Source organism: Dreissena polymorpha, chromosome 4, assembly GCF_020536995.1.
Source record: "Dreissena polymorpha isolate Duluth1 chromosome 4, UMN_Dpol_1.0, whole genome shotgun sequence".
NCBI lineage: Eukaryota > Metazoa > Mollusca > Bivalvia > Myida > Dreissenidae > Dreissena > Dreissena polymorpha.
In genome coordinates, this window is record NC_068358.1 from 118,528,124 (window position 1) to 118,554,192 (window position 26,069).

At 34.3% G+C, this 26,069-nt stretch overlaps 1 protein-coding gene across 1 annotated transcript in view; it reads left to right on the top strand.

Moving 5' to 3' along the window:
* Positions 1–98: 98 nt before the first annotated feature.
* LOC127879640 (uncharacterized) overlaps positions 99–26,069 on the top strand; it is a 51,903-nt gene continuing 25,932 nt past the window's right edge. Inside the window, exon 1 of the mRNA XM_052426618.1 lies at positions 99–6,150. The gene's annotated coding sequence lies outside the window, so the exon portion shown is untranslated. The remainder of the gene's footprint in view (positions 6,151–26,069) is intronic.

Below are 26,069 nucleotides of genomic sequence, written 5' to 3' on the forward strand. Positions count from 1 at the left end.
CACATAATTCTGTCAAAATGCACACCAAAGAATCACCCCCCCACCCCCCCACCATACCCCCCACCTCCCCGATTTTTTTTTTTTTTTTTTTCGCATTTTTGGAAGATAATGTAATTAATGTCCACACCCCCACACTATACACCCCTCTTCATCACTCCACCCCTCCCTCCTTTGTGATTGAAAATGAGAGTACCTTCAACTTTAAAAAGAAAATAGATGAGCGGTCTGCACCCGCAAGGCGGTGCTCTTGTTAAATTATGTTTTCTCAAGGATAATCAGCCTTCAAAAATCCTGCAACTATAATTACAGCAAAATTAATAAATATTAACCAATATTCAAAAAAATGTTCTATGAATAATTATTTGTTAAATGCATAATAGTTTGCTAATATGCCGATGTGCTTGTGACATGTTAAACCTCTCATTAAGAAATAGCAATATATGTGCATGAATATTAAATGAAATTTCAGTTTGAAAAAAGATCATAATAACAACAACAACACTGGATAAATAATTAATATGTAATAGTACATTTGTCCTGATTGACTTTTTTTATTTCTTAATATTATCTGTACTGTTTCCAAGTTATGACCATTCTCTGTATTTAGTGCATGTGGGTTAAATGTTATTTTGTTGTCTGTGATACTTTACTTGTTGATTTACTGTTTGCTGTCAAGTATTGTGCTTTTGTGGCAGCAACTTTTTAATTGTTATTTTACTTATTTTAAACTTACCATAATCTGTTGACAGTTTTGCTTATTTATTTGTAAGGGTCCACATAATTTGACTGTCTTGATGTAAAGTGTTTTCATATCTTCCAATTATTTAATTGTAGAAGAAGCTATCGCTACTTTGTTTATATGGATTTCAGTATCAGGGGAATTAACCCCCATATATATCTGCTTTTGTTTTAACAGATGTATGTCCCTGTTTAACTTTGTAAATGTTGCTACATTTTCATCCTGCAACATGCAAATGCTACAGGCTTTGGTCACTCCTGACCTTGTTAAAAATATGTTTGTATAAAACCTACTTCAATACGATAACTTAATATTATATTGAACTACAAATTGCATACTATGTGCTGTTTTAAATTAAGGAAATAGTACGAGTTTTATTATTATGCGTTGGTTATCAAAATGGATCTTATCATGTGTAAATACTTTGACGTCGTAATGGAAATCTATAAAATAAATTATTTTATTTTCCTGCCTATACAGCATTATCATTATATACATTACTCCAGGTTTAACAGAGCTGATCTTGAACATAGACAAGTAAGGAGAAATGGAAGTTTCCAAATGTTAAATAAATTCGTATTTACAAAATACAAGCTCAAGATAAGTTTGAACAATAGTTTTAAAGAAAAAGTTTTGGAAACAGTTACTTGCTTTGAAATATTTAAGTTTGAGATAAATGGGCATATCAACGTTCACTTTTCTTAGAGAAATCCATAATTATTTGTGAAATCAATAAATTTACCATGGATATGGAGTAATGCTAAGTGCATGAGAAACGTTTTTGTAGCATTAGGCTGATTTTGTATTTGTGAGTATGAATCCCCCTAGAACCATACCCTCAACACTTGTTTATTTTTAGCTTATCTATTTTTTGAAAAAAAAAAATGAGCTATTGTCATCACCTGAGCGTCTGCATCAGCGTCCGGTTAAGTTTTGTGTTTAGGTCCAATTTTCTCATAAAGTATCAAAGCTTTTGCATTCAAACATGGTACACTTACTTACTATCATGAGGGGACTGGGCAGGCAAAGTTAGATAACTCTGGCTGGCATTTTGACAGAATTATGTGCCCTTTTTATACTTATAAAATTGAAAAATCGGTGTCGGCGTCCGGTTAAGTTTTGTGTATAGGTCACCTTTTCTCATAAAGTATCAAAGCTATTGTAGTCAAACATGGCACACTTACTTACTATCATGAGGGGACTCAGGTTCAGGTTCACTTTATTCCTAAACTATCATAAGGGAACTGTGCAGGCAAAGTTATGTAACTCTGACTGGCATTTTGACATAATTATGTGCCCCTTTTATACTTAGAAAATTGAAAATTCAGTTAAGTTATGTGTTTAGGTCCACTTTATTCCTAAAGTATCATAGCTATTGCTTTCATACTTGCAACACTAACTAATTATCATAAGGGAACCGTGCATGCAAAGTTATGTAACTCTCCTCCCCCCTCTCAACCTCCGACCACGGTTAAAAAATACAAATATTTATTTTTTATTATTTTTAAAGACTGTCCAACCATCATTAAATCATGTTTCTTGCATTAATTAGTGTCTTTATTTTTTTATATGCCTAAACACTTTTAGTTGAACGCTTAATTAATTAAAGAAATGCACTCAAGAGAATACATTTAGGCTGTACTTGAGTAATGAGCCATGAGTAATATTTCTTGTATCTTTAATATGAGTTTAAAAAGTCTTTGTGTTGCTACATATTAAAATTGTAGATGTTAATTTTCTTTTGTTCAATATTTGTGATTTTACTATGTAATTATTCAATATGAAATTATTTGAATTAAGTTCGCAGTGCCTGTGATTGAGTTGAAATTGAATATTAATAGAATTTGGTGATATTCTTAACCATTCATAATGTAACGTTTATTTCATGATTTCTATTAAAATTTCTGTCTTAAGGAACCAAACTTAATCAAAAGTATGCATTAATCAAGAGTAATGTTTGTACTCATATGTTTTTATTCTATCAAACATGTATGATTCAAGTGGAAATCAGAAATTTAATTTTTGTTTAAGATTTGTACTAATCTGTTTCGATACAGTTCTTTCATTCTTATCTTTTATAAAAGCAAATTTTAGAAAAAGTGTAACATACAATGTATAATAATTTTGATTGTTGAAATATACTAATACCATTCTGAATTGTGCCATTTCTGTGCCATTCCTGGACACATTAATAATTATCATGTGTTCATTATAAACTTCATTATATAAAACCTTCTGACTGTCCTTTTACTTAAATATAACCCAAATATTTTTGGAATTTATTCATATACTCATTAATTATTGTTTATTGTTAGCCTTACTTGAAAGTTTGCTGATCATGATGTGTGGTATATACATGTATAATGGCTGTACAATTTTGATTTTAAATGACACTTGACAAATGATAGCAGCAGTGATCCTGATGTTGATAAACAATTACTGATAGTAACTTTAAACATTGTTTTTAGCTCATCTGAGCACGTGGTGCTCATGGTAAGCTTTTGTGATCGCTCTTTGTCCGTCGTGCATTGTCCGTTGTCTGTCGTGCGACGTCAAAATTTGCCTTGTTAACTCTCTAGAGGCCACATTTATTGTCCAATCTTCATGAAATTTGGTTAAAAGAATTGTCTAATGATATCTTGGATGAGTTCAAAAATGGTAACCTTTGCTTGAAAAACATGGCTGCCAAGGGGCTGGGCATTTTTTCTTATATGGCTATAGTAATATCTTGTTAACACTCTAGAGGCCACATTTATTGTCTAATCTTCATGACACTTGGTCAGAAGATTCATCCCATTGATATCTTGGGCGAGTTCGAAAATTATACAGATTGGTTGAAAAGCATGGCCGCCAGGGGGCGGGGCATTTTTCCTTATATGGCTATAGTAAAACCTTGTTAACACTCTAGAGGCCACACTTATTTTCCAATCTTCATGAAACTTGGTCAGAAGATTTGTCCCAATGATGTCTTGGATGAGTATGAAAATGGTAACATTTGCTTAAACAAAATGGCTTCCAAAGGTGGGGCATTTTTCCTTATATGGCTATAGTTGGCTATAGTAAAATCTTGTTAACACTCTAGAGGCCACATTTACTGTCTGATCTTCATGAAACTTGGTCAGAAGATTCATCCCGATAATATCTTGGACAAGTTAAAAAATGATGCCCTTTGGTTGAAAAACATGGCCGCCAGGGGGCGGGGCATTTTTCCTTATATGGCTATAGTAAAACCTTGTTTACACTCTAGAGGCCTAATTTATTTTCAGATCTTCATGAAACGTGGTCAGAAGATTTGTCCTAATGATATCTTGGATGAGTTCAAAAATGGTTTTGATTTCTTTAAAAACATGGCCACCAGGGGTGAGGCATTTTTCCTTATAAGGCTATATATGGCTTTTGTAAAACCTTGTTAACACTCTAGAGGCCACATTTATTGTCCAATCTTCATGAAATATGGTCAGCAGATTTGTCTTATTGATATCTTGGATGAGTTCGAAAATGGTTACGTTTGCTTGAAAAACACGTCTACCATGGGGCGGGGCATTTTTCCTTATATGGCTATATATGGCTATAGTTAAATCTTGTTAACACTCTAGCGGCCACATTTATAGTCCGATCTTCATGAAACTTGGTCAGAAAATTCATCCCAATAATATTTTGTTATCTCAGCCGAGCGACTTTGGGCCTTTCAGGCCCTCTTGTTAAAAGATCTGTTTGCTTAACATCGACATGGCAATTACCAGAATGCATATATTAAAGCTACCATACTTTCTGTAAATGCATACACTCCTGTGTTGCCAGAAATTGAGATGGTAATGGTAATTTTTATCAAATTGTTTTGTGTGATTATGTATACGGTTATTTGTGTGTGTGTGTAAGCGTTACTTTGTTTCGAAATCAAACACTGAAAGCTATTTGCGTGTTTGAACCAATAAGTTTATTTGTTTTAATGTGATTCTATTTGTGTTTTTCCATTAAGTTTTTCAATTGTTTAACCAGAAATTATTATTCGCTGAGCGAATTAAAGACATTTCAGAAATATATTGTGAGAGAAACACTACGCGTTGTTTTATGTTTTCAGCCGCAGTAAACTTGAATTTAAAAAAAATGATATTCTACTAGTGTTGGCCTCAGCTTCGGTGCTGAGTTAAAGTTAAAGATGCTTATTAAATTGCTGCTAATGATAAAATGATCCCATATGCCAAATTTTGTAACTCTAGTTAAACGTTTGTCGAAATTCAAAGTTTTAGTTAGACTAGCTTTTCCCAAGTGCCTTATGGGATTTTTGTTATGCTTAGATTATTTATTCCCTGTATGGAATTTACCCCATTTACCAAGTTAAGTAACTCATATATAAAATTTGTCAAAACTAAGGGCCTTTGCAGATGAGATAATTGTAACTACCCGGTATTACTAAATATGGTGTGATCAAGGTCTCCGTTGATAAATATTTATACAACTATGATTTCGGCTTAAGGTCTCGTGAACGCTATTATCATGCAGCTATATACACTCAACGTTCTTTCTAAATGATCTTTTGATGAATTAAAGCAAAACCAAGGCAACTGACTATGCATATTGATCAAAGTAAATTTCCTTACCAAATGTGTGAGGTTATTTTGATAGACATAAATGATACGTCTCCCAACTATTTAGATTAACCATTGAGTTCAAAGGTCACAAAATACACAAAATAAGTACACCGATATTTGATAATAAACGCGTGATCCACAATTGCAGTCTTGCATGAATATTTTACAAAAATTTTTAAATGCTATTATACCACACTCGACGCAGATAATTGACTAGAAACAAGCATATCCTAGGTCAAATCTTCGACAATCGGTTATTATTAGAGAACACACTATTGTCAAAATGTTTAAACTTGGTCTGATAATTTATCGCAACAATATTTTATCAAAATGTGGTTCACTAGATCAAATCTTATTTAAAAAACTGTGACCACCTGAAGACTTTATTTAAAAATCTATTCTTAATATTTAGGCCAAAATCGATAAAGCCTTATACTGTTATTTGTATTTAATTATTATATATCGATCGCATTGTATTACCTATTATTCACATGTTCATTTCATTATGGCTAATGTCAGAACATGTGTACCAGTCCTTTGCATTTTTCATATGCCTGTTAGGAATTCATGTTATAAATTGGTAAGATAAGAAGTATATTTAATATGAAACCTGTTTGCATTATCGTATATAAAGTCGGTTTCTGAACTGCATATCCCTGCATTAAGCAACGCGAATAGCTACTAATAAATATAAATCTCCTCATTTACATATAAGTTAGCACCTGTCTTATGTAAACTTAAAATAAAAGCGCTGAGTTTACACAACTAAATACTAGGATTTTGGTCAAAGACCAATTTGACGTCGCTGGTGTGTGGCAGGTAAGAAAAGTTTTTTTCTCAATTTATAATAAAACATAACATTATATTATAATAATTTTGCACAATTTTATAGGCATCATGAGAGAGTTATATGTATACATATGAGCTTATTTAATTTGCTTACTTTAAAGCGGGTTTGCTCGATTTTTATATGTGTTAAATTGTAATATATTTATAACAAATATGTTACAACAAAATCGACATACAAAATTATACATTGAAGATGAATTTCAGAAAATGCAGCAAAAACAAATAAGCGCCCCGAGCCGATTGTGACGAGATATTTCGTACATATTTTCCTACAATAACCGAAACATTCGTCTTTTTGTTAGGATCGGAGTTAGTGTTCGTGTGTCGTATGAAAAGATATCGTTGCAGGAAATGATCCGTAAAACTAAATTTAGATTTACACAGCATGGCGAATTCGACTGTACAGACATTTCGATTTCAGAATTTAATACATGTATCTGGCTTATTTCGCATTTTCGACACATGTTTTTCTTAATTTTTATTTTAATTTATATTGGAATATATGTATAATAAGTTTTTTTTACTCATTTTATATAAATTCATAAATATTTGACAAAATCGTGCATATCCGCTTTAAAACAACTGATTTACTTGATCTCCTCTAAAAAGTCTGCAACAGATATATAAAACTTTAAACAAACGCAGTTAGTTTGCATTAGTGTAATTAATAAAAGGGGGCATTTTCACAGATTTTGGCATGTATTGGAGTTTGTCATTAAATGCTTTATATTGATATTGATAAATGTAACAAGAATAAAATTAAAGGGATCTTTTCACGCTTTGGTAAATTGACAAAATTGAAAAAAGTTGTTTCAGATTCGCAAATTTTCGTTTTAGTTATGATATTTGTGAGGAAACAGTAATACTGAACATTTACCATGGTCTAATATAGCCATTATATGCATCTTTTGACGATTTTAAAACCTTAAAATTATAAAGCGTTGCAACGCGAAACGATTGAATAATTTGGAGAGTTCTGTTTTTGTCGTTAAATTTTGTTAAACTACGAAGATTGGTTATATAAGGTTTAAAATACTTCAAGTATATGTACTCGGCGGAATAGCTCAGTAGGCTGAAGCGTTTTTACTTCAGGACTCTGGCAGGACTCCAGGGGTCACTGGTTCGAAACCTGGTCCGGGCAATGTTCTTTTCCTTTTTTTAATTTTATTCTTGATTTTTTACTGGAGCTTTTACGATCCAATGTTTACATTTATCAATATAAAGCATTTAATGATTAAGTTAAAAAATGCCAAAATCTGTGAAAAGGCCCCTTTAAAGAAAGAAAAAAAGTAATCCTCAACGGGGCTCGAACCACTGACCCCTGGAGTAAAAGTCTATCGCATAGACCACTCGGTCATTCGTGCTCATAAAATGATTTATGTATTTTATACTTTATATATGCAATCAACAACAACAACATTTATTTCAGCAATAAAGCTTATACAAGCTCTTAGCCTACACATATACATTTTATGTATACAAGTAATACAAGTCATGGCAGATGTGGATTAAGTGTTAAATTGAACACATGGAGTTAGTGCAAAAAAAATAAATATATTCGTTAAAAAAATATATGGTTATAGTTATTTATAAAAAATACAATTTCTGAAAGTTGATATAATATCATAAATAATTATCATATAAATCAAAATGAAACAAAAAGTTGAGTGGATGCAAATTATCATTGTTTATAATGCTATTCACATTTATAAGAATTATATATAAGAAATTGAATTTGAGTTCAGGTATGGTGTGCGTGAAATAAAAATGGAATAATGTTAAAGGGTTGTTACGTTCTAAAAGACTAGTTACGTATCTAGTAGGCGTCGTAAATTGAAGCTTCGTATATAAACTTTTCTAGACATAAGTATATTTTTATTTTCACTGGGCATCAGTCTTTGAAACTTTGAAATTGTTGGCCATCTGCAGTACTGTGACTTTAAAAATTTTCTTTTTAGGTACGTATATATGGGGCAAACAAGTAAGAAATGGTACAGTTTCTACAGTATTCATATTACATAATTTGCACTTACGGTTTTCTTTTTCAATATTATTGTATCGTTCCCTTTCTATTTCTAGGTTATGCGATGATAATAGGAATCTGCTTAGGTCAATTTTATATTTTGGTTCATTAATTTTGTCTAAATAACTTTCTAATGATAAGCTATGTTTTAATAAACAGTACGTAGAGAGACGGGTAGAGCTGTTAATATCGGCGTGCCATGTTTGAGCATAATTGTCTAATATTCGTTGTTTGCATTGTATAAATTGAGAATCGGTTATTTTTTGGTTTATCCATAATTCGGACATGCCGATGCTGTCGAGAATGGATTTTACATGGTATGCCCAGTTTTGATTGCTGTATGTATGTCCATTGTCCGTATCGTGTTTGACATATTGTATGTGATTTTGATCAAGTTACTCTCATTTGATGATAGTAGTTTGAACCAGTATTTAATGATGTTTATTTTTCGTATTTCATTAAAGGGTATTCTTCCTAATTCTCCATACAACGCGCTAAGGTTGATTGATTTATTCACACACAGTAAAATCCTTAAAAATTTCGTGTGTACGGCTTCAATATATTTCGCCTGTGTAGTACCCCCATATTTCAGACGAGTAACTCAAAATTGATGCTACTAAGATATCAAAGAGTTTGAGTTTGCTTTTTGTGCTGAATTCATACATGTTGAACACTGAGAAAAGTCGGTGCATTGATTTTGACGCATGGTCTGCCATGCATTTTTGCGTTCTGTTAAAGTTACCGTTTTTAAATAAGTATACCCACAGATATTTAAAGAAAGTTACGACTTCTTGTTTTTCGCCTTAAAGAAAGATATCGATGTTTGTGTAATGTGTTCCTTTCCTAATGTGGGACGACACTTTACGCACATGCATTATGCCCAAACTGGCACTTAATGATTTTTTGGTGCTTGTTTGTCCAGTTTGTTAAACGGTTGAGTAGCAATTGTGAGTATATTTTTGCTAGGATATTATTTAAGATTATACCCCGTTAGTTTTTTGTTTCATTTGATATCCCGCCCTTATATAATAGGGACGATGTATCCGAGGCCTTAGTCTTCCGGGTATTCGGCATGGACGAAAAGTGTGTTGTATATTGCTAGGGGGTGTGGTCCTAATAAACTAAACGATGATTTAATTAGTTCTGCGGATATATTATCAGGCCCACAAGATTTGTTATTTTTTATGGAAGACGGCTGCTTTGAGCTCATTCAATGTGAATTCTTAATCTAAATCAATATCCGTAGATTCGGTGGTGGCAATATTTTCGTTGATTTGTTCGGGTTGTTCGCCTAATAAGTTTCTAAAGTGCGTATAAAAGTCTGCTACTGTTAAACTGTCATCCTTGTTTGGTGCTTGTTTATAGCATTTTTTTAAGGATTTCCAGAAATGTTTTGGATTTGGTTTTGCTATGTCTTCAAGTTTATTTCCTTCTGATTTGTAGTATTTTGCTTTAGATTTCTTTCGTATTTTGTTGTACTTTGTTCTCATATTTACAAAGTGTGTTTTGTTTTTATCCGTTTTTAATTAATTGAATATGTTTGGTGCGCGTTTGAATTCCATTTAAGCTGTGTTGCAGTTATAATCAAACCATTTCTGGGAATCTGCTTTGTTTCGTTTTTTTTGTCGTGGTTAATATTTACTTTTTTTACCAAAAATTGTTTCTGCATTGTAATAAATATAGCTAGTTAAATGTTGTTTTTTTCACAATTAATATTGTCATTGTTTTCATTTAACAAATTGATATTCTGTTTCAATGAGTCTTGAAATTTTTCAACAAAACTTGAGTTAAAACAAGTTTAGTTTCCTCTTCATATTCACCGGTTGTAATATATCTAGTTTTGGTGTTACATTCTATAGAAAATTAAACACGTGCGTGATCAGAAAAGTTTTGCCAATTGAGTATTAGAAATTCGTTTATATTATCAACATAGTTTGTATTTATAATAAGATAATTTGTTATACGCAAGCCTCTATTTGAGACGAAAGTAAATTGCTTGTCCTGCTCTTTGTTGAGACGACCATTAACGATAATATGATTAGTAGCTCTGCATTGATTAATTAACCTTTTACCATACAATCAATTACCTTGCCCGGATTGTTGCGTATTACTGGGAAATAATTATTCGTATTTTCTGTATCTAATTCTTCAAAACAGTTAAGGTACTTATCGTACTCTAGTATATCTGATAAGTTACCTGTTCGGGAATTGAGGTCACCCGTTATGCATGTTTTTGCGAGCTGCCCATATTTCTCAACCCCTTTCTCAATTTCATCAAAAAAATCGAAATCTTGGTCAATTAAAACTTTCGAATTGACAGGTGGGATGTAGGTATGACACAGATACATATCCGACTCTACATAAAACAAATCTTAATTATTTTTAGCAACACTATTCCATATTGATTAGTTTCTACAATGGATATATTATCTGATAACTCATTTTTATAATAAATTGAAAGTCCACTGCTAAAGCGACCTTTGTTTGTACCAGAACGTTTATTACCGTAAACATGGTAGCTAATATACCCATAAATGTATGTGTTAATCGGTTGTTTTTTGTTTAGGCAAGTTTCAGAAAGTAATATTATATTCGACCATGGCAAATGTTCAGTTATACTGATTCGAGCCCTGCTGAGGGCTACATTTTTCCTTTTTTTAAATTTTATTTTTGATTTTTTACTGTAGCTTTTAAAATTTAATGTTTAAATTTTTCAATATAAAGCATTTAATGACAAACTTCAAAACATGCCAAAATCTGTGAAAAGGCCCCTTTAACAGCTTGATGTAGACGATTTAACACTATCATAGTTATTAGGACGATTGACCCTTTGTATGCAGGGAAATTTGTTGTCTGCTAAAATGTCGTCTGCCGAATTTCTAAAATTAGCATTTTCTTTGATTTTTTTCAAAGAATACTTTCAGATTAGCGAACAGTTTGGATCCTGATGAGATGCCACGTTCTGTGGCATCTCAAATGGATCCAAACTGTTTGCAAAGGCCTTCAAAATTCGGTTCCAGCACTGAAAGAGTTAAACAGTTTGCATTTGCAGTACATGTCACTTATTTATTTTACAAATCCCCGTGAATGTTACGCAGACACGCATGTTGTTGTTTTTTACAATTTATTGCCGAATAAAACATAAACAACACTGGCGTCCCTGGATTAAATTTAACGTTTATATCAGCAAAAAATCGCTCTAGCAAACTGCTGCTCTAGAAAACTACCAACAATGATCACATTCTTTGTGTTAGGAACATAGCTGGCGCTTATATGTGTCTTGTTCTGATAAAACTGGGCACAATGCATGTGCGTCAAGTGTCGTCCCAGATTAGCCTGTGCAGTCCACACAGGCTAATCAGGGACGACACTTTCCGCTTAAACTAGATTTTCGGTAAAAAGGGACTTCCTTTAAACGAAAAATACCATTAAAGCGGAAAGTATCGTCCCTGATTAGCCTGTCTGGACTGCACAGGCTAATCTGGGACGACACTTTTCGCACATGCATCATGCCCAGTTTTTTTCAGAACACGACACATATCCTCAATAGAGGAGAGGGTAGCACCTGACAAGAATGCGCAAACCCATTTATGCCTAGTGGACTGTCCCATCCTTCTAAATTAGATCAAGTTATTTCCAAAATTAAGGATGTCTAGTATATTTATTTCTATATTTAGAATATTTCTTACAGAAATTCCTTTAAGCAAACAGCGCAGACCCTGATGGGACGCCGCATCATGCGGTGTCTCATCTGGGTCTACGCTGTTTGCCAAGGCCTTTTTTCTAAACGCTAGGCATAAATGGGTTTATAGGAGCTATACGGAGACGACATATTGCAGAATATGCCCTTTTCGCACTTCAAGTTATATTTTTACGCTTATAAATGAATAAATCTAGAAAATCCAGGATTTCTAGCAACCATCGCCATAATAAATTAGAATTCTTGACAGATATGAACGATATGTTTATTTGATGTTAGCAGTGCATAGATTGTGTCCTGTATTTGTGCTAAGTTTATGTTTAATATATTGTTATTTAATGTCACTGTCTTGGTGCAGGCATGTATGTTAAGTCCATAACCGGATTGGGCTATAGGTTTACAGAAGAGTTGTCCACTACTTTTCCGTCCGTACTTGCGCCCGTCTGTGCGTCCAAAACGGGATACTAAGTTGATGAATACTGATACGTCGAAATTTTTTGAATATGCACATCATTTCACTTTGTTCGTGTGCTAAAAAAATCAAGACTACATTTTAGGCCTTGCAATAACTTAAAAAGAACTGAAACTCGGTTGATCACACTTGGTGAGTCGATAGAGGGCCATAGGGAGATGATCTTCGTTATTTTAGTCTTTTCGTCAGACAAAAAGTGTGGTTACCTTGGTTACAAATGCTTTGGGTTCATACATAATCACAAAAAATATCCCGATACTGCGATACCTAACAAAGAACCAGAGCTTGATATAATTAACTTTATATGTGGATGTCGGCGGTATGAATATAATGCACGTTATTTCCGTCTTGTCTCTCAGTCCGTCCGTTACCTTGTCGGTCGAAAAATCTGAATCTTGCGATAAATTAAAAAGTACTTAGGCTAACAAGTGTTAATAAAACTCACTATTCATGTAGAGGGGCATATGGGATTTTGGCATGCAATTTCACTTGCTGTCATCATAAACACTGGTTATTGTTATATTTACAGAGGTACGTAAATAAAACTCAAATCTGGCGTGTACGATCTTACTCAAATAGTAGTTATCTCGCGACATTCTCTCGACGCTCAATACGACGCGCGACAATTCAGTCGACAGTCAAGATTTTTTGCCATTTTTTTTCTAAAACCCAGCGCTATATGCGACACTCAAATATTGATTGTCGCATGATTGTCGCGCGTCGTATTGAGCGTCGAGAGAATGTCGCGAGAATGTCGTGTGTCGACCTCGAAGGTCGACACGCGACACTCAACTTAGCCGTATCCGGATTCCGTATATAACGATAAATACTAATGCTAAATTGATGAAACTTATGTAGATCCTGTTATTACGTTGACAACATAAGCCCCGTACAGGAATTCTGTATAATATATTCAGGTTGTTATTTGATGAGCTTCAAACACAATTACCAAACTGAATCTTATGCTATTACCATCTTACTTCTGCAAGTCTAGTGATTTTGCTCATCATTTAAATGTACCGTGAATAGTTTAGAGGACACATGTGAATTTATATCGTTAACACAGAACTTAATAGCACCCTATGCTCACTTTTGGCAGGTAGTTGTGCCAAACATATTTTAATTTCATAACTGAATCGCCTCAATATTACAGCAAAAACTACACAATTCTTATGTAATTAATCCGGTTTGTACACATCATAGACCATTTTATGCGAATGCGAGACAACTCCTTGTATGAGAGCTAATGCTGGTACTGTGAAACGGTTAATTATGTGTTTTAATGACAAAACTATGATACATTTTCCGTTTTCATAACTTGGCATGAACACAAGGTGGCTTTTACATGTTTTTGTTTCGCATTAAATAACCAAAAAGTTAGGAAAGGTTGTTTCGGATAATTTTTATTTGTTTTACTTATTTTGTAGATTGTCAACACCAAAAGTCCGAACCTGGATAACATATCATGGAAATATTCTTTGAAGTTCATGCTATTAAACAAATATATGTACACATATCATTTCTAACTATCAAGTTTAGGTTTATGCGACGACCCCATAAATCGAAACGTTTTACTGACAACACAAACAAACTCCACGAACATCTCGTGAGTGTAATGTATATTGTATTTCTCTGGAAAAAAATGAGACATAATGTTGACCATAAACGAAAAAACAAACACGAGTCCCATTCCCTTCCCCCTTTAAACATCTTAAGTATCATGAATGAAATGCTGTATTTGACGCGTTTGATGAATATTGATAAACTAAACACGAGTGTTATTTTTACTGAGATATCTTGCATATGACTTAAACATTCGTATCAATTTTACATAATTACGTGATCGCCGTTCATAGAAATCTTTATTATTAATCATATATACTAATTGTATTTTGTAGTCTTAATTAACCCATTATTATTTCATGCCAATTTTATATATACCATACTTTTCATCAACATGTTAAATAAGCATTTATTTAGACCTCTTTTACATGTTTTATGTATGTTTGTTGGCTATGTACTTCTGTATTGCCAATACAATTTACTTGAATGTAATCTTTACATGTTAAAATGGATCACACTGTTGCTTTGAACTTTTCGCGGAAATGAAATACATCATCGTGAATGCACGAAGTAAGAATGACAATACATATTTGAATCATTCACGAACATATTGTTAGCGGCAACTCATAATTGGGTTGCTGATACAGAAATCCGCATATGGTGTGATTTTCTAGCAAAAACAGCTTTGTCATTTTCTCACGTTTCAGCCTTTTACTTGGGATAGCGGAGATAATGGCTGAAATATATAGAGTACGTGTAGAAGTAAGAATTAGCAAATTACATTCGCGTATTGGTTAATATAAAATTAGATTACTACCAATGTTAGGGACACGATGTGTTCAAAATGTTGTCTCCGTGCTTCGATGGTTAAAGATAAATTCCCTCTAAGTTGTAAAATTGTGCAATCATAATAATATGTGCATGTCACATGTCATAGCTCACCACATGCCTTTCCTTTGTCAAGTTGGTCGAATAAACCACAATCAATTGCACTAGAAAGTGATAACTGACAGCATACTTGAAATACACTACATATTGAATTAAAGATGTGGTACACTGAATTATTAAACTTGAAGTAAGTGAGTTTCTTTCATTAGGTAACATAATAATCGACTAAAGATTCTATATCAACATGTAAAATGAATATACCACATAGTTTTCTGATCCTGATTCCACTCACAATATGCCAACAAATGACGATTCTTTTTTAACACGAATACAAACATTAAAAACCTGAAAATTATAAAGCGTTGCAACGCGAAACGATTGAAGAATTCGGAAGGTTCTGTTGTTGTCGTTATTTTTTGGGAAACTACGAGGATTGCTTATATTTGTAAAAAATACATCCGATCATAGCATGAGCACGGATGGTCGAGTGGTCTTAGCGGGAGATCTATTACTCCAGGACTCCAGGGGTCAGTGGTTCGAGCCTAGTTGAGGGTTACTTTTTTCCTTTTTTAATTGTATTATTTTTTTTACTGGAGATTTTTAGGTCAAATTTTTAAATTTATCAATTAAAAGCATTTAATGACGAGCTTCACTATATGCCAAAATCTGTGAAAAGGCCCCTTTAACGCAGTTATACGAAATTATTTCACGGAAAGAAGCACACACATCTGGAAACAAAAACTGTGTGAAAATTAAGATTCTAATGACCCGTTTAAAAATGTCATTCGCCTTATGGTTACCGAAACTGGTAAAAAAACTGATAAGTTATAATGTAATGGTATTCTTGTGGCGTAGGTTTAGTTATTATATGACCCTCGTCTAATAGGTCTTATGACGTTAGCGTAGCCATACAAGCCTACGAAATCGTATACGGCTTAACACCAATTTGCGCATGACGCGGTATTATACTAATTTAGATAATTGTTGAAAGAAGCGTTAAAATAGGGTATTTTCTTTTTTTCCCTCAATACACATTTCAGAACTAAACATAATTGGGAACTATCAATTTTGCTTGACCCTACTGTATTATATTTAAAATTAGATCCTCTACTATGAACATGAAACAGTACACGCGAATATTAATCTTTGCCGATTGTCCATTTAAAACATTTAATGTTTGCTTGGTTCCTTTATTAAATGCTGATGTGTAGTTTATTAATTTATATCTCAGTAAATGCACTGGCTATTTTCTACAAACGCCTACGCGTGTTATCATTGTTTGTATCGTTTTAGCATTATTATTGCCATGTACTTAAACTCACTTAATCTTGCTAAGTGACATAAATGCTTGTATGTTTATTTTGACATTTATATTTTCTTAGGCAGAATTTATTTTGGTCGTGGGGGAGGTAAACATGAAAAGGCATTAATCTTATCAAAAAATATATGCGAGTGTCAGTAAGTCCCGATAGCAATGTCAATAATGAAAACGAAGTTGAATACACTAAGAACAATTACAGTGCACCTTTTATGCGGGGTCAACATTTTGTGATGGAAAGGATGATGCTTACAAAGACAGTGCAGGTGGCTATGTGTTTATTTAAACATTGCTATTGTAATTAAAATGCCATCGTTTGTTTTATAAGGTGTAATTAAATGCAATGCAAATTTTAAACATCTTCAGAAGTACGAAGCTATTAGCTTACGTAATGAAGATAAATTTAGTAAAAAATGTACATGTAGTGTAGGATAACATTAATCTATTATATCATTAAGATTTAGAGTACCGAAAAAGACAAGTAGTGTGAAACGTTGACATAACTGTGTCTTCGGGGGCGTCTTACACGTTATTTTACACAAAACTAACCACACTAATTGTATAATAATTTACAAGCATCTGCATTATTTGTTTCATATTTGTGTCTAAAAACGCAAGTCCAATGGAAAATAAAACACATAAAAGCCCGAGAAAATAATACCATGTAAAACAACTTTCCTTTTTAACACTCTGAAAACAAAGTTTAAGTCAAAGTCAAATACATGATAAGTTGCACGTTCCGATATATTCAATTTGATTATTATACCGATTTTCAACACAAATTGTAAATTTTGTAAATGTACACATAACTTTCGAGTCCGTTTCTTGGGAATAGAATCAGTACTTGTTATCTCCCAAGGTTGGGATCGAATCCGATCCAAGACTAAAATCGTCACGGTGCAATGGGCATTTTCCCTGCAAAATTCACGGACCTCGATTCCATAATTCACTAAAACGTATGAAAAAACATTCATACTTTTCTTGCCGTTACATTATGCATAAACACGAATTGTCCAGCGCTTTTTGAAAGCTTTGTTAGCATATATTTCAACTGGTCGACATTTTAAACACACGAGCGATTTCATTGGTCCAACGCAAAGGTGTGCCCTGAAGATTTCATACTTGAATAGGGTCAGATCGTCGACGAGTAGGTCACACGAGTTGTGTATTGTGTTATTTCTTAAAATTTGACCCAGCATTTGTCAAAAATATTGCAAGATATTTACATTGCCGGAATGGAAATTCATTTCTGCGTATAATTTAAAGACCGAGTTCAAAGAAATCGTCGCTGTGACGTAGTCTTTGAAACCCAATAAACGTACACAACTCCATTTCAGCGTTCATAGCGATTTATTTCTATTGATTTAATTCTTACACAACGTTTCCCAATGTTTGTAAAATATTCTAAACTACAAGCTATATGTAACGGCCTTTCGGCCCCATGACAATAACACATTTTGTGACCGTAATATTCGGCTATGTGTCTGGTACTGCTTTCTCCACTGAAGAATAATTTATTAATATAGATTGAAACACCAATAGTGACGGGAATAAGTGCAAAACCACGTGCCCAAAGGTAGCGACGTATTTTGATATATTCAGGGGACGTCTATGGATGTCAGCCCGCCATTTACTTGAAATGTTACAACAATAGATGGGCCGTAAGCATACCCAAGACATGACTAATAAGCGAGATAAGCATTGAGTAATTAACTTTGTGCATTCCTCTCGTCTAGTTTGACGTTATTTAGAAGATACCATCTAAAGTAGCCATCTGTACGGTGGCATAAAGGGGACATAGGAAATATTTTATTTAACGGTCTCTATGACGTGCGCACGCGATAGCTATGACGTGCGCACGCGAGAGCTGACGCGAGAGCTGCACAATCTCCATGCAGAGTTGCCGTTCCTTGCTCTCACATGTTTCCGTCGTGCACGAGACTGTCTGCATGCAATGGTTATGATGTATATTACCTATAAGGTCGCATAATAGCAAAAGATTTACTACACAAATTCAATGTAAAAGCAATAACTTCAACAAAACATAAAGTCAAACGTTTGCACATAGAGACCCCCATAACCATACCTTTTCTTAAAGAGCATTCCAATCCGCAATGATTTAGACAATAAAAAAGAGGGGTCATGCGTTATGCAAGAAAGAACTCGATGCGAATCAGCGGTCACTGTTTTACAGCCATCTATTTACCGGGTTCGTACCAGTGGATGAGGGTTTCCCGCTATCTGTCAGTCTCATATAGTCTCCAACCTTCAAGCAAATGAGTGAATTTCTGTTATACATCAATGTTTTCCCTACCACACGCACAAAGAAACAATCTAAAATAAAGTCATGGCAAGTGCCCACACATAGAATTGTGTCTTCTTATAAATGATGTTCAGGTTTTTAAAGAGTATAGGATTGCACTCCAAAAAGATTTAGTATATTGTAACCATAACTTACTTACTTTTGAATTTTATAAATTGGCTCATAATTTTCATATTTCACAACATCGTTATTTTTACCGCAGATGTGTTTTACGTGAACAGAGAAACACAAACGTTTGAGTAGTGTGGCATAAGTTTCAATAAGCAATATACATCTTGGATTGGAATATCTTGTTGAATTATAGACTAATATAATTATAGGTGCTACCTAATTTACGGGCAAAAGTTGTTAACGTTTTTTGATAACCATGTATTTTTAATAAATATATGGACATTATTGTGTTCAAAGTATTAAAATTGTTTCAATAATAAAGTAATACATAAAAATCAATCTTAAAACGAGTAACATGTTCCTAGCTTAAAGATCTAGCATCTTATAATTTGGTGTTTTCTAGCCGCAGGAATTTAAACTTTTAAAGCTGGTTCGGTGGCTGCGGTATAGTGGATAGGGTGTCTGCTTACTGGCTTAGTCACTGGGAGGTCTCTGTATTGATCCCTTAAGTGGGAGCATTCTTTAGATAACCCTACAGACACCAAATACTGGTCATACCCAGGAAACAGTTTGTTTCATCAAATTTCTCAAATCAACTTAACAGCTTACTATCAGTTGATTTTAGCATACATTACACTGATTTAACATAATCAAAATCATGTGATGTGTCAATTCAATTTTGATTGAGAAATTTGACAGGATTTTTTTAATCCAATAAGTTTTAGACTGTCAAATTACACATACTAAGTATTAAAAGCCATACCTGGAGCTTTCGTCCGTGTATTACGGACTTTATCAGCAGAATGAATATTTACTGTTGGGAAACGTTAACACCGCTAATTGTCTTTTTTTATTATAAATGTAGAATTATGTGTAACAGCATGACAGCATACTTGTTTTGCAATTAAAATATTTAATAAATACAGGTATCTTGCAGGGTTCTAATTTTCTTTCGCAAACTATTGTTGAATAGTTTACATTTTGTCGCCACAAAAAAGCTAGCCATGTTGTAGCAATTCTTAAATCACAGTCTAAACTGCATACACTTAGTTTGAAGCTCTATATTGACAATTTGAATGCAAATATTTGAATGCACAAGATAAGTATTGATGCAAAGCATCAAAGGGCGTCGGGAATTTCAGTGATAAAGGCACTCAATGAAGTTTCATGGAACGATTTTTTTCTACTGTTAATATTAATATATTGGCCGATTATTTTAAACAAAATAGAAACAGATACTGGTATATCCATTATCTATGATTTTGTGTTATAACCCCCCCAAATAACCATTATCTATGATGTTGTGTTATAACCCCCAAATAACCATTATCTATGATTTTGTGTTGTAACCCCCAACTATTTCATAGTTCATTTTATTTACATCGGTTTCCTTTTTTTACTGGCATCCGTGTGCAGTTTTCATTAATGGAACAGAACTGTGTAGGTTTTAAAAATCTGCTTCATCTTGTAAGCGTAATTTCATATTTTTCTCAACTTCAAAGGGAGATGATTCTGAACTTATTCTTACGTTGCTCATTTACGATAGGGGTTGAGTACTCATTGATATGAAAACACTGTAAAAGTTTTAATGTGTTTACAAACCCCCCACCCTCTCACAGATATATTTCATGGGCATAATAAAAAAATGGTTACAATAAAACAGCATATTTATTCGAACTAAAATGTCTACATCAAAACAAAAAGTTAACATAGAACACACATAAAATAATTTGATTCTACTGGGGCTCGAACCTTGGGCCTCTCACATGTGAAGCGAGCGTGTAACCACTACACTACGGAACCGCTTGAAAAATCACCATCTAAATAAGATATTAATAAGCTATTAATAGTCGGTTTAAATGTAAACCCGGAAGTTTAAACGTTGGATAGTGAGCGGGATTAAAGGTCCATACCAAAGGGTCCATACAACCGGCAACATACGGGTCAGGCCTGCGGCCTTCTTTATGTGGTTCTTAAAAAAAACAACATGTAGGAGGACTTGATAGTAATGAGACTGGGGTGCTGTGATGGTGCTCCTCATTGATAAGCGGCTGCTTCCTTTATCAAGACTCATTATTACAATTAATAATACGTGTCGCGCTTCGCCATCTATAGCGCCTTTATTAGTAACTAGGTGGTTGCTAGGATAGTGGAACAAAGAAGTTTTGTTTTTATACAAAACCAGACAGTTTCACCGGTTTCGCATATTTGCCCAGTCCCTGTGATCTTTTATTATTGCCTAGTTCCTGTGATCAGTTAATAATAAAAACAATTAGCTTTGCATTATTGGCAATACATGTAGTAAATGTAATAGGCACACATGCAGTACTTATTTACACTAATTTTCACAAAAAATCACCACTATGCAAGATATTCTGACAACAAAAATATATACATTGATCCGTAAAATAACTTCTCCTCCCATAAGCCAAAAGAAACGTATTACATACTAGTCGCCGCACTTCAGTGCGACGCCAATAATGTTTTATCATCCATATTTTTTAATTTAAACATTCAAATAACACATACAATTAAACATAGATCATCAGTAATTATATGAGCTTATTTATATGTCAGTCATTGTCTACCTAGGCTAAGCCGCTAGCAGAAGCATGTAAATGATGTAAGTATATATATAAATGTATATATATATATATATATTCAGTACATACATAAAAAGGTATGTGGTATTTTGTGGAGATACAATACATAATTTATTTGCACATAAAATAATAGTTACACAATAAGTAATACTAAAACACTGTCATCAACCTACAGTACACGAATATTTACATATATGAAATTACAAAGTGATGTTATCTATTGAAAAACTGTGGAATCAATGCAGTAACATTTTATTACCTTTAATAAAATTAACAATGCTTATTTTGTACTAGCGCATAAACATTTATCATGGAACAACAAGCAACAACCAATTTATTACGTACACAATAGAAAGGAAATCATAGTAATGACATTATGCATTAACTAAACAAGCTATTTGCTACTGTTTAGAAGTACACTATCTTACTAAAAATGATCACAACAGGTACTTAGTGCTTTTACATACCCCTCGATGTTTCATACCATTACCAGGTCCTCCACACTGGTAAGCTCGCTGTTCCGCTCTCTCCCGTCCCTCTCTTGGAAGGTATAGTGTGAAAGCCACACTATCCTCATTGACCCTTGCATACAGAGTGGCTCGGGCCCCGGTCTTCAAGATCCTGGAGATAGCGAACCCCCGTCGATTTTTAACAGCGGTTGACTAGACCGCTGCATCTTCGGGGAGACAGCGAACATAGCAGTGTAGAAGAACGTCCGGCTCGAGATGGCGGACTCAGCTAGATTAGCAGAGCCGCCCGCAGAAGTTCCCTCTATAAATAGGTGAGAAGATCTTCTGCGGGTGACTCTCGCCTCGGTCGCGACGCGCACGCTCCAGCTGCTAATCGAGCTCTCTAACTTTTTTTTTTTTAGTTTATTTGCAGGTCCTACCGGCCTCTTCACGAGGTCATTGAGGTCCGACCTGGAGCTCTCTAACTTTTTTTTTTTAAATCGGAGTTTATTTTCAGTTCCTACCGACCCCTTCACGAAGTCTTTATGGTCCGACCTGTGAGCTCAATCGTGATACATCGGCTATCTCGGATTCCTCCGTAAGATTGATTTATGAAATAAATCGTCTGCTGATCCAGAGTGCTGTGAGCTCTCTAACTTGCCGATCTGCGCGTCTTATATACTGGCGAACATAGCGCCACCTAGCCAACGGAAAGACACGATCCGGAAACTACCGACTTTTCCGAATTCCCTCCGCACTCTACGGAGATTACCGATCAACATTTCTCCTTCGCTTACACAAAAACTAGCCGAATATATACGCAGGATTTTACTAGAAACATTCCTTAAATATCAAATACTCTTCAATTGCTTAATACATTTTTTTTAGCCATACAATTAAGTTACTTTAATAGGAACAAGTTACAATTTTATATTGTTTACCTGGCCAATTTAAAACTAAGGGAGGTAATTATACTGTAGCAGTGAAGAAACGCAAATCATCTATTTCGACTACGAATCCTTTCGTTATACAACGACAACTTACCAGAATATTGCTCATCATCACACGTAAAACTGCTTTCTTAGAGCGAATGGAAAATGCGTCACGAATTCTGACAAGTAAACAGTAGGGTGTCGCTATTGAAATACAGCGAGAATACTGGGATAATATAGATGCCAACTTAAATGTTTAAAACAAATAGTTTTTAACAAGCGGTTGTGATTTGTCAGGATAATAATAACAATAAGATCTCGAAAAGATCAAAGCAAATAAATTCAAAAGAAATCTGAGATTCGGGCAATATATTTAAGACGGGTTATGTTTACCCAAATTGTATTTGGTAAAGACTGTCACTATATGAAGTGAACCAGTCTATGTCTTATACCCACTGAAGATGAGTATTCAGGGGAGATAATTGGGTAATCTTAATTCTGGAACGGTCTATATGTAGCGGAAAAAAACAAATAATGCGAGAATATTTAATGCGATTCGCTACACAATTATGATGTCATTTGTATACTTTTTCCTGAGGTATGTATTTACATGTGATTTAGTATATGTCAAAGTGTTTTTGATTTGTTCAAGGTCATAAATAGCATCGCGAAAATATATATCGCGTGGCAATTTTTTTTTGAGATGCATCACAATGTCTATTTTTATTGTCTAAATGTCCATATGTATGAACGGTCAACGCCCGCTACGCGGGCTTATGCCCGTACGTTATATACATGGACATTTAAAACCAGCATCCAAACATAGACTTAATGACCGCAAACGTGCTAGTTAAAGCATACATACTACGATTTCATTGACCAGTTAAATGTCATTTCTGTCCGACAAGTTTTGATAGGTTTTCGGACCAACATTCTGACGTGTTTTTTTTTCAAGAGTTTCGAGCAGTCTGGTTAAATGTGAAAATTGTGTTAATTTCAGGAATGTGTGACATATCTTCAGTATATTTAATGAAATTCTATTTGCAAAAACAACATTGTAATTAAATTCGTTCGTATAGAAATAGATGTGTGCATTGAAACTAATGTCTTTGTATCGATAACGTTCGTGCTACGAATCTAACCATTGATATGATATGCCAAAAATGAATCCTCTTGAAAAAGGTTTTCAATACGCAAGACAACATAACACTGAATTGAGTCGCGTTCTGAGCAAACTTTGCATAATGCATGTGCGTAAAGTGTCGTTCCAGATTAGCCTGTGAAGTTCGCACAGGCTTATCAGGGACTTCACTTTCCGTTTTTATGACATTTTTCGTTTAAATGAAGTCTCTTCTTAGCAAAAATCCAATTTAGGCGGAAAGAGACGACATTTTACGCACCTGCATTATGCCCAGTTTTATCAGAACCCGACTCAATTGATCTTGATTTGAAAATATAATTTCAGGCCTTGGAACGTCTGTTTATGCGAACGGATAATTAGATTTTGACTAATGCAATTTTTATTAATGTACTCAAATATGCAGAATACGTGATACTAAAATTTAAATTAAATGAATAATATTATGCTTGCTTCATACCTATGTGATCTTGATTGGATGGTTTTGTATGCGAATCATGATCTGCTATTATTATCTATCCATCAATTCACATTTTTGCAATTTCACAATATGACTAATTTGGAACAGATCAGAACATAATATCTTTATTTGGTTTTACAGGTCGCGTACTACATGATACATAAATTATGACAACAGGTGAGCATATAGTTCACAGAAAGTTATTTCACAAAACAAAAGTTCTAATAAACAACAAGGTGAATGCGTTTACAAGTCGATTCATTTAACCGTATAAATCAGTATAAATTGTATTAATTATGGAATATTTATCAAAAGGGCCATCAGATAGAGCGAGCAACAATCTAGTCGGCGATTAAAGGGGGGTCTTTTCACGTTTTGGTAAATTTAAATAAATATTTTAAAAAACTTTTCCGATTCGCACATTTTCGTTGTAGTGATGATATTAGTGCGGAAACAGTAATACTGAACATTAACCATGCTCTAAAATATCCATTAAATACATGTTTTGACGATTTAAAAACTTGAACATTATTAAAGGCGCCTTTTCACAGATTTCGGCATGGATTGAAGTTTGTCATTAAATGCTTTATATTGATAAATGCAAACATTGGATCTTAAAAGCTCCAGTAAAAAAAGCAAGAATACAGTTAAAGAAGGGAAACAAATAACTATCAGCTGCGCTCGAACCACTGACTCCTGGAGTAAAAGTCTATCGCTTAGACAACTCGGCTAATTATTCAATCGCTTTAAAATTTTCAAGTTTTAAAATCGTCAAAAGATGCATATAAAGGATATTGTTTACTTAATCCTCTTCGCGCCTATTGGCGCATAAGGCCTCAACCAAAGCTCGCCAATGCACCCGGTCTTTTGCCCATGTGTGAACATTGCCCCAGTTCCAATTTTCCTTTGTCATCTCCTTTTCAATTGTCCGGCGCCATGTCTCTTTTGGTCGACCTATTTTTCTACGTTCAATGGGTGTCCATCACATTGCAAGCCTGGGAATGGCTGTTTTCTCCACCCGTTGAATATGACCAATCCAGCGCCTTCCTTTGCGCTTGATCTGTGTTGATATTTGGATTGTACCTGTTTTGCGGTGGAGTGCTGTATTGGATATAGTGTTTGGCCAGAAGATTTGGAGAATCCGCCTGAGACAAATTCTTTAAAAGACATCATGCTTGAGGCAAATAGACTTTGCAACTTTCCAGGATTCTGAACCATACATCAGGACTGCAATTACGTTGGCCTTAAAAATCCTGATCTTGGTGGTATAATTGAGCTCGGCGGACTTCCAGATGTTCTGTAATGCCGAATAAGCACCTCTGGCTTTGGCTAATCTGTAATTGACATCTCCTTCTGAAATGCCGTCACTTCTGACTTTACTCCCAAGATACACAAACTCATATACTTCTTCAATTGCGCTATTGTTGATGGTAACTGGTTACTTTGTTTTGGCGTTTACTCTCATCACTTTTGTTTTGTTTAAGTTGATATTGAGGCCAATCTGCTTCCCAAGAGAATCTAGCTTGTCCGTCTTTGTTTGGATGTCTTGTTGCGTTGAGCGAGAAGCGCGATGTCGTCTGCGGAATCAAAGTCCTCCAGTCTTTCTGTCAACGTCCACTGGAGTCCCTTGACTGCTTCCTTCGTGGTTTCCTTCATCAGCCAGTCGATGCACAACGAAAATAGTAGAGGGGACAGTATACACCCCTGCTTCACGCCTGTCCTTATCTAAAGGTTCTCTGTAAGAGTTGTTTCTTAGATTACTTTAGCACTGAAATCTGAATAAAGCATCTTGATGACAGAGATAGTCTTGCCTGGGATTCCGTAATGGGCTAAAATCCTCCATAATGCTGGCATGTTCACGCTGTCAAATGCTTTCTGGAAGTCAATAAAATTCGCAAAGACGGCTGCG